Below are 13,004 nucleotides of genomic sequence, written 5' to 3' on the forward strand. Positions count from 1 at the left end.
TTTAAAATCTTTTCCCAACTGTATAGATGAGTTCAGAGTCGCACCCTGTTAACTAGGTAGGCCGTTATGTATGTTTTCCCTCTTTCAGTTATTCGCAAACAACAATTGGGTAGTAACAGTCTAGAACTTTGAACTGGAAACTGTTTCAGGAATATTTACGGTATTTACCTCGTTAAACAGCCTCGTTTCTATAGTAACATGGTGAGTTATAGTTGAGTTAAATTGTTAAGTTGTTAAATAACAGCAATCAAGAGCTAAGATTTTGGTCAATTTCTGTAAAATATTAATAGCACGATTATATCCATCTCACACGAAACGGTTTAAGTTAACTATTATAAACTGTTAATATTAATAATGCGCTCGAATGTAGTTAAAAAGTTAAAAGGATTTGCTCAAGATATTGCTTAATCCACACTGTTATAAATATAATTACAACGGATACTTTTGCATAGAAAATGTTTAACTTAACTCCTAAACCTCATAACATGAATCGCAAAAGTTGTAAAAACAAAAGTTCCTGGATTTCAGACTCGTTTGGTTCATAAAGTCGGACGTCGGTACTCGGCCCGCTTATAGTTATAGTAAATGGTACAACGTTAGTATTTAATCAAGACTTCAAGACTTTACCAATAATATTTAAGAGCTGCTGAGTACAAAGTTAACTTATTAAATATTCAGTCTTTCGAAATGATTTGTGGCTAAAAGGTGTTTAAAGATAATCACGTTGGGTTAACAACTTGATAAGAAGTACCCTGCAGAAGTGAGTTTATATTTTCTATACTTTGAAGCAGATATTATGATTCAACGTTATATAGTACGATATATGCTTTTAAATCTGCAATGGCAGCTTGAAATAAATATAAGGATTGCAATCACTGAAAGGAGTATTAAACAAACGCACGTAATATCACGAAGGGTTAGCTAATATGCAACTCTGCAAGAGATTGTGAATTAAGTCCAGACTTTCCACTTACTTTACTATGCGTCCTATATTCAGGATTTCCCATGGACAGTTAACACGTTTATAGAACGGTTAAAATGACTTGCTCGTGCACGCGGACAATCTGGGTCATGCTCTTCTATTTCTGTACTAAAACCTTAATTACCTTATATCTGCCCTTGATCTCTGACGTCATGATGCTACACGTGGGGTCGGTTAAGAAGGGCGAGGTAGAAATGGTGTAACCTAGTAACAGTCACCTAGTAACAGTCACCTAGTAACAGTCACCTAGTAACAGTCACCTAGTAACAGTCACCTAGTAACAGTCACCTAGTAACAGTCACCTAGTAACAGTCACCTAGTAACAGTCACCTAGTAACAGTCACCTAGTAACAGTCACCTAGTAACAGTCACCTAGTAACAGTCACCTAGTAACAGTCACCTAGTAACATTCACCTAGTAACAGTCACCAAGTAACAGTCACCTAGTAACAGTCACCAAGTAACAGTCACCTAGTAACATTCACCTAGTAACAGTCACCAAGTAACAGTCACCTAGTAGCAGTCACCTAGTAACAGTCACCTAGTAACAGTCACCTAGTAACAGTCACCTAGTAACAGTCACCTAGTAACAGTCACCTAGTAACAGTCACCTAATAACAGTCACCTAGTAACAGTCACCTAGTAACAGTCACCTAGTAACAGTCACCTAGTAACAGTCACCTAGTAGCATTCACCTAGTAACAGTCACCAAGTAACAGTCACCTAGTAACAGTCACCTAGTAACAGTCACCTAATAACAATCACCTAGTAACAGTCACCTAGTAACAGTCACCTAGTAACAGTCACCTAATAACAATCACCTAGTAACAGTCACCTAGTAACAGTCACCTAGTAACAGTCACCTAATAACAGTCACCTAGTAACAGTCACCTAGTAACAGTCACCTAGTAACAGTCACCTAGTAACAGTCACCTAGTAACAGTCACCTAGTAACAGTCACCTAGTAACATTCACCTAGTAACAGTCACCTAATAACAGTCACCTAGTAACAGTCACCTAGTAACAGTCACCTAGTAACAGTCACCTAGTAACAGTCACCTAGTAACAGTCACCTAGTAACAATCACCCAGTAACAGTCACCTAGTAACAGTCACCTAGTAACAGTAGATAGAGGTAGAAATGGTCGTAAAAAAATGGGCGCCCATTAAAGTTGTGTAATTGATCTCTGTCTCACTTTCTCTCTCTCTCTCTCTCTCTCTCTCTCTCTCTCTCTCTCTCTCTCTCTCTCTCTCTCTCTCTCTCTCTCAATGGGGTAGTGCTGAAGAACTTGGAAAAGCACGAGATTTCAAAGAGCTTCCTCAGCGACTGTTAATTGTACTATTGACCCATGGTAAATAGTACAATTAAAATCTTGGACCTCGTTTTTTGATGGTTTTTCGAGGTCCACGATTTTCAAAATCGAATAAAAAATTGTAAAAGGCCTCTCTCAAAATTCTGTCAGGCTCATCTCTTCTAAATGATCCGTAAAACATATCCTGAAAGTTTCAGGGTGATTGCTCAAAAAATGTAGGAGAAGATAGATTTTTAGACTCGATTTTCAGGGCACGCGATTTGAGAACCCCATTAGGACGAATTTACGAATTTTTGGAAAACTGGAAATTAGAATCAAATGAGAGGCAAGAATGAAGTTTGTTACGTTTATGAATTGATAGCAATTCACCTTTCAAGATTTGCTCCTTCATAAAAAATGTTATCGATTTTTACATTTTACATACTATTTTCAACTCACCCTGTATATAAAGTTGATTGCTTTGATTTTCCTACTTTTCTACTACTACCAGTGGCTACAGCTTCAGTTAGTAAAGGGATCAGTTTAAATACTGGTACTTTGTACAGACAAAATAATATGGATTTGCGCAGAAACAAAAAGTGGCCTTAAGACAAAGGGCACCCAATGGAACTAAAAAACGTGAAAAATCGTTAGAAAGCTTGGTGTGTCGGCAAATAAATTTGTTCAGATGGTTTACTCTGTACTAGCTGAGTAAATTAACGACAGGATATATTATGTAGTTTCTATTTTATAATTAATTATGATTTTAATTTGTTAGCTATGCAGATTCTCTGACGTCATAATTAATCACACCTGTAGTTAACTAGTCTTAGGCAGTTGGGCGAGGTTAAATATGGGAACAATAAATCACTACATCATGCAATCAAGATTCAAGAGGCAACCTTGTGACGAATTTGTGGCATGACCTATAGGCGGCACTCACATAGTAACGGTCACTGGTAGGCGAAATTTGAAAAATTATCATTGGATAGGTAAATCACGAGAGGATATAAAAGTACAAAGAGGATATAAAAGTATAAAGTAGTAAAAATGTGATTTCTCAGTAAGTAGCCAGGTCGGTAATATTTCTAGCTAACCAGTTGAAGTCACCCTCATTTCCTCAGTCCAGCCCTACACTGATAGCATCAGTTTCGCCCTAGACTGATAGCATCAGTTCAGCCCTACACTGATAGCATCAGTTCAGCCCTACACTGATATAGCATCAGTTCAGCCCTACACTGATAGCATCAGTTCAGCCCTACACTGATAGCATCAGTTCAGCCCTACACTAATAGCATCAGTTCAGCCCTACACTAATAGCATCAGTTCAGCCCTACACTGATAGCATCAGTTCAGCCCTACACTAATAGCATCAGTTCAGCCCTACACTGATAGCATCAGTTCAGCCTTACACTGATATAGCATCAGTTCAGCCCTACACTGATAGCATCAGTTCAGCCCTACACTGATAGCATCAGTTCAGCCCTACACTGATAGCATCAGTTCAGCCCTACACTGATAGCATCAGTTCAGCCCTACACTGATAGCATCAGTTCAGCCCTACACTGATAGCATCAGTTCAGCCCTACACTGATAGCATCAGTTCAGCCCTACACTGATAGCATCAGTTCAGCCCTACACTGATAGCATCAGTTCAGCCCTACACTGATAGCATCAGTTCAGCCCTACACTGATAGCATCAGTTCAGCCCTACACTGATAGCATCAGTTCAGCCCTACACTGATAGCATCAGTTCAGCCCTACACTGATAGCATCAGTTCAGCCCTACACTGATAGCATCAGTTCAGCCCTACACTGATAGCATCAGTTCAGCCCTACACTGATAGCATCAGTTCAGCCCTACACTGATAGCATCAGTTCAGCCCTACACTGATAGCATCAGTTCAGCCCTACACTGATAGCATCAGTCCAGCCCTACACTGATAGCATCAGTCCAGCCCTACACTGATAGCATCAGTCCAGCCCTACACTGATAGCATCAGTTCAGCCCTACACTGATAGCATCAGTTCAGCCCTACACTGATAGCATCAGTTCAGCCCTACACTGATAGCATCAGTTCAGCCCTACACTGATAGCATCAGTTCAGCCCTACACTGATAGCATCAGTTCAGCCCTACACTGATAGCATCAGTTCAGCCCTACACTGATAGCATCAGTTCAGCCTTACACTGATAGCATCAGTTCAGCCCTACACTGATAGCATCAGTTCAGCCCTACACTGATAGCATCAGTTCAGCCCTACACTGATATAGCATCAGTTCAGCCCTACACTGATAGCATCAGTTCAGCCCTACACTGATAGCATCAGTTCAGCCCTACACTGATAGCATCAGTTCAGCCCTACACTGATAGCATCAGTTCAGCCCTACACTGATAGCATCAGTTCAGCCCTACACTGATAGCATCAGTTCAGCCCTACACTGATAGCATCAGTTCAGCCCTACACTGATAGCATCAGTTCAGCCCTACATTAATACTTTAATAGCATCAATTCAGGCCTACACTAATAGCATACGTTTGTTTAATTCGCTCTCTTATCTGCTTTTTTATCTCGCCTTGTTTAACGGCGATATTTTGTGCCTCTCACTTTGTAGCTTAGCTTTACATCATGGCAGCTGTGGACGACACGGAGATTGACAGTATTATGTTTAAGGCTGAGGATTGGATGGCAAAAGTTATGAATCAGTTCGGTTGTGAAGCACCAGTTGACATGACTTCTGTACAGTGCAAACATTTTTTGCTTAAAAGGTCACATAGTTTATCGGATAAAGAAAAGTTTGCAGCGTTTCTGTCAGATTCTTTTCATTTGGTTTGCTTTCAAAATGACAAGTTAAAGAAGATGAAAAACGTACTGAGCTCAATCAATAATCAGTTGATCGAGAATCAGGAATTGGTTATTAGCGCTCAGGAATCAATAATTGACTGCAAAGAAAAACTTAAAACAGTTGCAGGCAGTGCAGACCGTCGTTAAAGACACGGTAGATAGTCAGTTTAAATCGTACAGCGATGCAGTTCAGGAAAACGTCATGGTTTGTCAACCTGTAACTATGTAAGTTCAGTTACCCCCGAGACTTTGAAGGAAGTAGTCAAGTCTGTGGTGCAAGCAGAAGACCGGAGCAAGAACATCATGATTTTCGGTTTGCCTGAAGATTCCAGTAAAGACTTGAGCAGAACTGGCGGAGACATATTTGAGGTGATTGGACTGAAACCAGCAATGGAGCTCAGTAGAGTTGGTAAGTTGAAGGAGAAGACTACTCGGCCAGTCAAGGTTACTCTGTCCAGTTCCAGTACAGCCTATGAGATACTCAGTCAAGATTAAAAGCTGCGACAGTCAGCGAAGTTTAGTTCAGTCTTCATTAGTCCAGACCGCTTAATGGAGGATCGAGTTGAGCATAGACTTCTTTTTCAAAACTTGCAAAAAAAAGAAGAACGCTGAGCCAAACAAGAACCACTACATCAAAGGAGGGACAATTCATACTGAAGACAAATCAGTGAAATGAGTGTGGCTTTTACTAAAGTAAATTTGTTCAATGCCTTGCTATTATATTATTATATTAGTGTCTATTATATTAGGGTCTATTATATTAGGGTCTAGGGTCTATTATATTAGGGTCTAAGGACGATAGTGTTCGTAAGAGGATGGGGACTTGTCCCGTTGTGATAAACAATTTTATTTGTTGAGTTATTCTTTCTGGTCGTTGGAGCATACAAAACTTTAAGTTTTCGCAATATTTGTCAGATGATGTTTAAATTCCGTTCGTAAACTTGCTGATCTACACAGTGTGGCATTTTACTATTTGCTGTTTAAAATCGATTTGAAAAGTTGTTATTTTGTCAAAAATCAAGTTTTAAAAACACCTAACTTGATGACGTCATCAAGTGATGATGATGACGTTAAATTATTTTTCGATATAATGTAAACTAAAGTATAAACGATTATCTTTAAAACCTGTGGTTCGAAATGACTGTATCTTTTATACTTTTGAATCTACGGACACTTTATAAATGTAGGCTACAATTGACTGCCAAAGCGTCTATACATCTATATACTTATATATACATCTATATATACATATATATAATATTATATACTTCACGACAATCTGTTGTAAAACAGGGATTCCAGAAAACCAACTTCCCGATACTCCTAAAACATGACATTTTTTTACAGTCGATTTGGACAAGGTCTAGACGCCTTGCAAAGTTTCAGATCTCTAACTCAATTTTAAGGCACCTGAATAATATGGCGATTTTGGGTTTTTTACCTAATTTCGTATAACATGCTGGCGCGTATTTTGCGCAAATTTCTTAAAAACCTCCACATAACTATTTCTTATTCCTGTCATCTTTAACATTGAATTAGAATGTTTTTTACTTATATATACCTGCTGAACTACTTTCGATGAGTCTTAACCCATTAGGGACGATAGGGTCGTTTACGACCCACCTTTTCTAGAGGCTATAGAGGACAAACCATAATACTAAACGCAACGAATCTTTCGCACATATGCTCAAAATTTATTGGGCTACATTATTGGCTTTCCAGTCGAGACCCAATTAATTACTAACAACTAAATAATTAGGCTAATTAGTCGTCATAATTGGAAAATATTTCACTTTACTTCTTGCCTTGATTGGGACATTAAAACTTTATGTAGGCTTATTTTGTTGAGGTCAAAATAGTTGCGGGCAACGATTTCCTTGAGACATATGAAAAGCCCGTGATAATCAGATGTTCACAAACAGAGCTAGACGCTGTTTACTAACTGCGGTCGCATACGACCCACTCGTCCGGGTCGCAAACGACCCATCACGGTTTTTCGGCTTTAACTTCTGAAACAAAGACGTTAAGATAAAATAAAATAAAAAGCATAAGTTAAAAACATATGGTCCATACTGTGTAACTCTAACCTTTTAAAAATAAAGAATTTGGGTCATTAACGACCCACTCGGCTCACTTGCTTATTACTACATATGTCCATGTAACTTCTTGAATTCAGCCTAAAGCATGACATCATAAGTTCAAAATCACCTCTCAGCAAGTGATAATCATCATAAACTGCGAAAAATCGGTTAAATGGGTCATTAGCGACCCACTAGGACCACAAAATTGATTAATTAAATATAATGTTGTCAAACTTTTACAAATATTAGTATAAAAACATGTTATATCTTGGTCATTACTCCTGTACGTTGATTTAACTTTTAAAATCGATCAACTGGGTCAATAACGACCCACTCGGAAGTTGAACCACCTCATCAATTATTATCAGTATCATGCTGTTCCACCATCAAGAAAGACACTCGTAGGTCTTAATTCCACGCAAACCACGGGTGGCTGACTAATAGCCCTTCTGAGATCCAGGGCCAACTGAAGGGCCGTCATCACTCATCAAAGAGCTGCGAGAATAACACTACTGCATATGCCTGGAGTTGCGTCCTGACTATAATACTATGGTGCGTGGAAATCTGTACCGAAAGGACCGTGGCCGTGCCGCAAAAGAAAAGGAATCGGCCCTCGTTCCTAACTTGCTAGGTAATAGCCATGCTGTTGTTGTTGCTTATTAGATTCTGTTACCTTTTTCGTCAATTTCGAATCTTGGTAAACGACCTGCTACAACCCACCGCTTGAGACCCAGGGTCCCACGGTGATCAGATCATGTCACTCAAGAAAAATCCCCTGAACGAAGTATACGAGATATCATGTAACCTTGGGTAAATACTGAAAGACGAGTGGTCAAATTGCATATTCTAATCCAACATGCCAATATGTTTTTTCATTCCTAGAAAGTACGAGAATAACTAAACAACTGCTGCATTCAGATGGCTACATCTACAGCTCTGTGAAGAAGGACAAGGAAAAAGCCCCCCCCCCCCCCCCCCCCCCCATTTGGCTGGCGGTGCTGCAACCTGCAATCTCTCAGACAACTACCTCGTTTTGGGTAACAAACCCCGCAACAACGAGGCAGCTTTCAAAACGAAAACAAGTATTACGTAATCGGCCGAGAGGGAGGGGAGTTTCAAAATGATTAAGCTTGTGTAATTTTGACATAATAGCTATGTGGTGGGGGGGGGGGGCGTAAAAATTGTCCAATAAGTGATTACGTAATATATGAACGGCCCCTAAGAAGTAAAGAAAGGGAGCTGCGAAGAGAGTAGATGCAGCCATCTGAAATCTGAATCCAGCAGTTGTATAGTTCTTCTTGGACGTTCTAGGAATCGGGAAAAGATAGGCATGTTGTTTGCTGTCTCACGACATTACGGTCGTGTACTAACAGCTGATAAACTCACCTACCTATCAATCCAATTCTGCCCATTATTCGTCAGTCATTGGGTGACGTGATCTGCAGATTACCGTGAGACTCCAGATCTCAGAAGGGCTAGTAGTCAGCCACCCGTGGTTTGCGTGGAATTAAGACCTACGAGTGTCTTTCTTGATGGTAGAACAACATGATACTGATAATTAATGTCGTGGTTCAACTTCCGAGTGGGTCGTTATTGACCCAGTTGATCGATTTTAAAATTTAAATCAACGTACAGGAGTAATGACCAAGATATAACATGTTTTTACACTAATATTTGTAAAAGTTTGACAACATTATATTTAATTAATCAATTTTGTGGTCTTAGTGGGTCGCTAATGACCCATTTAACCGATTTTTCGCAGTTTATGATGATTATCACTTGCTGAGAGGCGATTTTGAACTTATGATGTCATGCTTTAGGCTGAATTCAAGAAGTTACATGGACATATGTAGTAATAAGCAAGTGAGCCGAGTGGGTCGTTAATGACCCAAATTCTTTATTTTTAAAAAGTTAGAGTCACACAGTATTGACCATATGTTTTTAACTTATGCTTTTTATTTTATTTTATCCTAACGTCTTTGTTTCAGAAGTTAAAGCCGAAAAACCGTGATGGGTCGTTTGCGACCCGGACGAGTGGGTCGTATGCGACCATAGCTGTATCTTTTAAAGTAAACGAGATACAGATTAGCTTTTTTGGATATCTCATTTTTGCTGTAAAGTGACCTAGTGTGTTAAACGGCATCAAAATCGGCAAACTTTAAAACTCGTCGTCCCTAATGGGTTAATGCCTGGAAAACAATAAAGGGGATATAATAGTATAATTATAGGGGGTAAATAGTATTGTGAATATAACGGCAACAGTAATGCTTGCCAGCATTGTGATTAGCACTAAAGTTTAAGGTGAAGCGACAATCGAATAATTTGAATCATTGAATTTAAAGAATAAGGAAGTGTCACTCACCTTGATATCAACTTTAACAGCATTTATAAAATCATTTATAATAATTTTCGAATTTTATGAAACCAAATTAACTGACATGGTCATCAAGTTAGATACTATTAGTGTTAGAGCTGTCGTCTGCTGTTTTATACCCGTGTGATTGTTAGTAGACGTTCACCGGGCGTATCACGTGTTTCACCGGGCGTATCACGTGTTTCACCGGGCGTATCACGTGTTTCACCGGGCGTATCACGTGTTTCACCGGGCGTATCACGTGTTTTACCGGGCGTATCAGTCTATCACGTGTTTCACCGGGCGTATCACGTGTTAATATCAAGTTATATTTGAAACAAGATAAATGCTGCACATGCAGTTTTGGCGACACAGTGAGGATTAGGAGTGGTCCTTAAATATGGTATTATACAAGTATGTACTGCAACATAGACTCTGACGATAAGTTCAAACGTTCGTTTTGGGAACGATAACATTGTAACAAAAAGAATTATGATGAGAAGATATTGGGATTTTGCAGTGGTTAATTTATTACCAAATTACATTTGCTTTGGAGATATTATGATATTTTATGATTTATTATTGTGCAATATATTTAACCGGGTAATCTAGCAGTGCTCGCGGAAATTATTAATACTAATTTATTGAGGAAGCGATATAATAGAGTTGATATACTTTAATGTTGCCATGAGGTGGCAAGTCCCCATTCATCGCAGTCCGATAGTTTCACTGCATCTAAATATTATATAAAAATGCTTTTAACTGCATCTTTGTTATTAGCTCAGTGGCGTTCTTAAAACAGAATTGTAGACGAAAAATAATAACTGCATCTTAATATATAATTACACATGTGTGTGAACACGATTGTGAGGGGTATAAATACTTAATTTAAAAGTATAAAATTATAAATAGTATAGTAGAAACACGGTCCGACAAACTTCAATTTAATTATATATATAAACAATCTAAACATGCTCATTACTCATTGTAACTTTATAACTTTATAACATTATAACACACATAACGCCGGTACGCTCAAGGATTATATTTCATTGAAATTTTCAACTTATCCCGCAGCGATTCCGAGGGTTACGAGAAATGCATTTCTTATGACTATGTGGATGGCCGATTCATGATTGATGATGGCGTCTAATATCATATCATAGTTTATTATCTGATTATATGAAATATTATGGAAATTATTTCTATTTCTATGCAACCCTATGCTTATTATCGCTTATGCATGTTAAGAGTTTATAATTTGCTTGACCAGTTTAGCGCCGCGCACCAACAGTAACTTAATCCAGAATATCGTGCAAATATAACTTAGCGAATATTACCATTGCAACTATAAAAGCGACAACTGAGCCAGTGACAACTGAATATCAAACAAGTCGGCTTCAAATACAAGTTCCATAATTGATAACAGGTCCAATGGAACTATAATCTCTATAATAGGAAAATAATATTGTCTCTCTTGAACAGTCAAAACCCGTTAATTGCTATAAGAAATTTTTTTCTGTAGCTTAATTAAATTACCGGCGGTATAATAGTGGTGAGTGATACCAGTGGTATAACCATCTAACCATGACAACCAGATATTCACGACAGGAATGTAAACTAACTAGTTCCACCTTCATTTCCCCGGTACACAATAACTTTAATAATTACAGTTCATGGTCGGAGACCTTTATACTGAACATAAAGTGAGAACTGGGTCATTAAATCCTGTTAAACATTAATCAGCGTGCTAAGCAGTGCAGCTAGTTGCTAGGCTAGTTGCTAAGCAGCGCTACTAGTTGCTAGGCTAGTTGCTAAGCAGTGCTACTAGTTGCTAGGCTAGTTGCTAAGCAGCGCTACTAGTTGCTAGGCTAGTTGCTAAGCAGCGCTACTAGTTGCTAGGCTAGTTGCTAAGCAGTGCAGCTAGTTGCTAGGCTAGTTGCTAAGCAGCGCTACTAGTTGCTAGGCTAGTTGCTAAGCAGTGCTACTAGTTGCTAGGCTAGTTGCTAAGCAGTGCAGCTAGTTGCTAGGCTAGTTGCTAAGCAGTGCAGCTAGTTGCTAGGCTAGTTGCTAAGCAGTGCTACTAGTTGCTAGGCTAGTTGCTAAGCAGCGCTACTAGTTGCTAGGCTAGTTGCTAAGCAGTGCAGCTAGTTGCTAGGCTAGTTGCTAAGCAGCGCTACTAGTTGCTAGGCTAGTTGCTAAGCAGTGCTACTAGTTGACACTTGACCTCAGCTTAGTGGTCTGCGATATACCAGGTGCTATTAGTCTATAAGTATAACGTAGCGTAATCCTTTCTACCCAGTACCATCGAACATTTCCAAGTATTAAATAAGAATTCCAAGTATTAGATAAAAATTCCTAGTATCGTTATAACAATGGTAGTTATTTAAAAAGAACACCAGTAAAAGCTAGAAACCATATGTTTACCACATTTAATTGTTGAAGACTGCATAAAGATATCTCAGTCACTAATTCATTAACTAGTGGACCTGTTTAGAATGCCATGATAAAGGGTAAAAATCTTTGGAAATTTGTCCACACTTGATACTTTTACCATAATTTATAGTTATACATGCACAAATTTGTAAAACAACTTATAACCAACAAATTGTAACAAACCGAATACGTTTTACTCTACAGGCCATAATTATAGCGGTTTTACGACCCAAATACGAGTTAATTAATACTTTTAAATTGAACGTATATAATATAATATAATCCAACTTAGATTAAAAACCAACACATGTGTCATGGCGAAATTAAATGCCACATTAAGGCGCAAAAATGCAAGTAAAATTAATTTATCATTATTACGATAGCACAATAACTAAATCACTGGGACGTTGTGTTAGATATTAAGGTATTTAAATTCAATAAAGAATCATTGTTGCATACCACTTGGCAAAAAGAAATCGTATTTATACCATTAAAATATGGACAGTGCACTATCCATCTCAAGGCACATGTTGAGCGTTAAGGAAACCTTATTCGATCTCGCCGTCTCTTTGATCATATCTACGGTTGTTTGATCTTAACAAAGTAACAAGGTACACTTACCTCACCCCGCTCTGGTATAATGAACGTTATACAGGTGAGGGTACGACTGAGTGGACCTTTAAAGCTTTAACAACCTTCATACTTTCATAGATTGTAGATGCCAATATATACTTATATAGAGTACAGAATGATAAGTACTACCAGATGATGGTGAAACTCATTTTCTCCATGATATTATGACATGTCCTACCGTAGTGTTTCAGCTGGTCATCCTACTAAACAATTATATAAAGCGAGACGATATATTTAATGTTTCAATATTTTAACCCACCATACCAATATACTATGCTTTATACTCATTAACTTATTAATTATATACTATGTGTTTTGATTCTTAGACCTTAGAAGGGTAATCTATTATCAGTTTTTGACTGATTTGAATGTCCTGCACAGCA

Source organism: Bolinopsis microptera, chromosome 10 (assembly GCF_026151205.1).
Source record: "Bolinopsis microptera isolate Bmic1 chromosome 10, MBARI_Bmic_1.0, whole genome shotgun sequence".
Classification (NCBI taxonomy): Eukaryota; Metazoa; Ctenophora; class Tentaculata; order Lobata; family Bolinopsidae; genus Bolinopsis; species Bolinopsis microptera.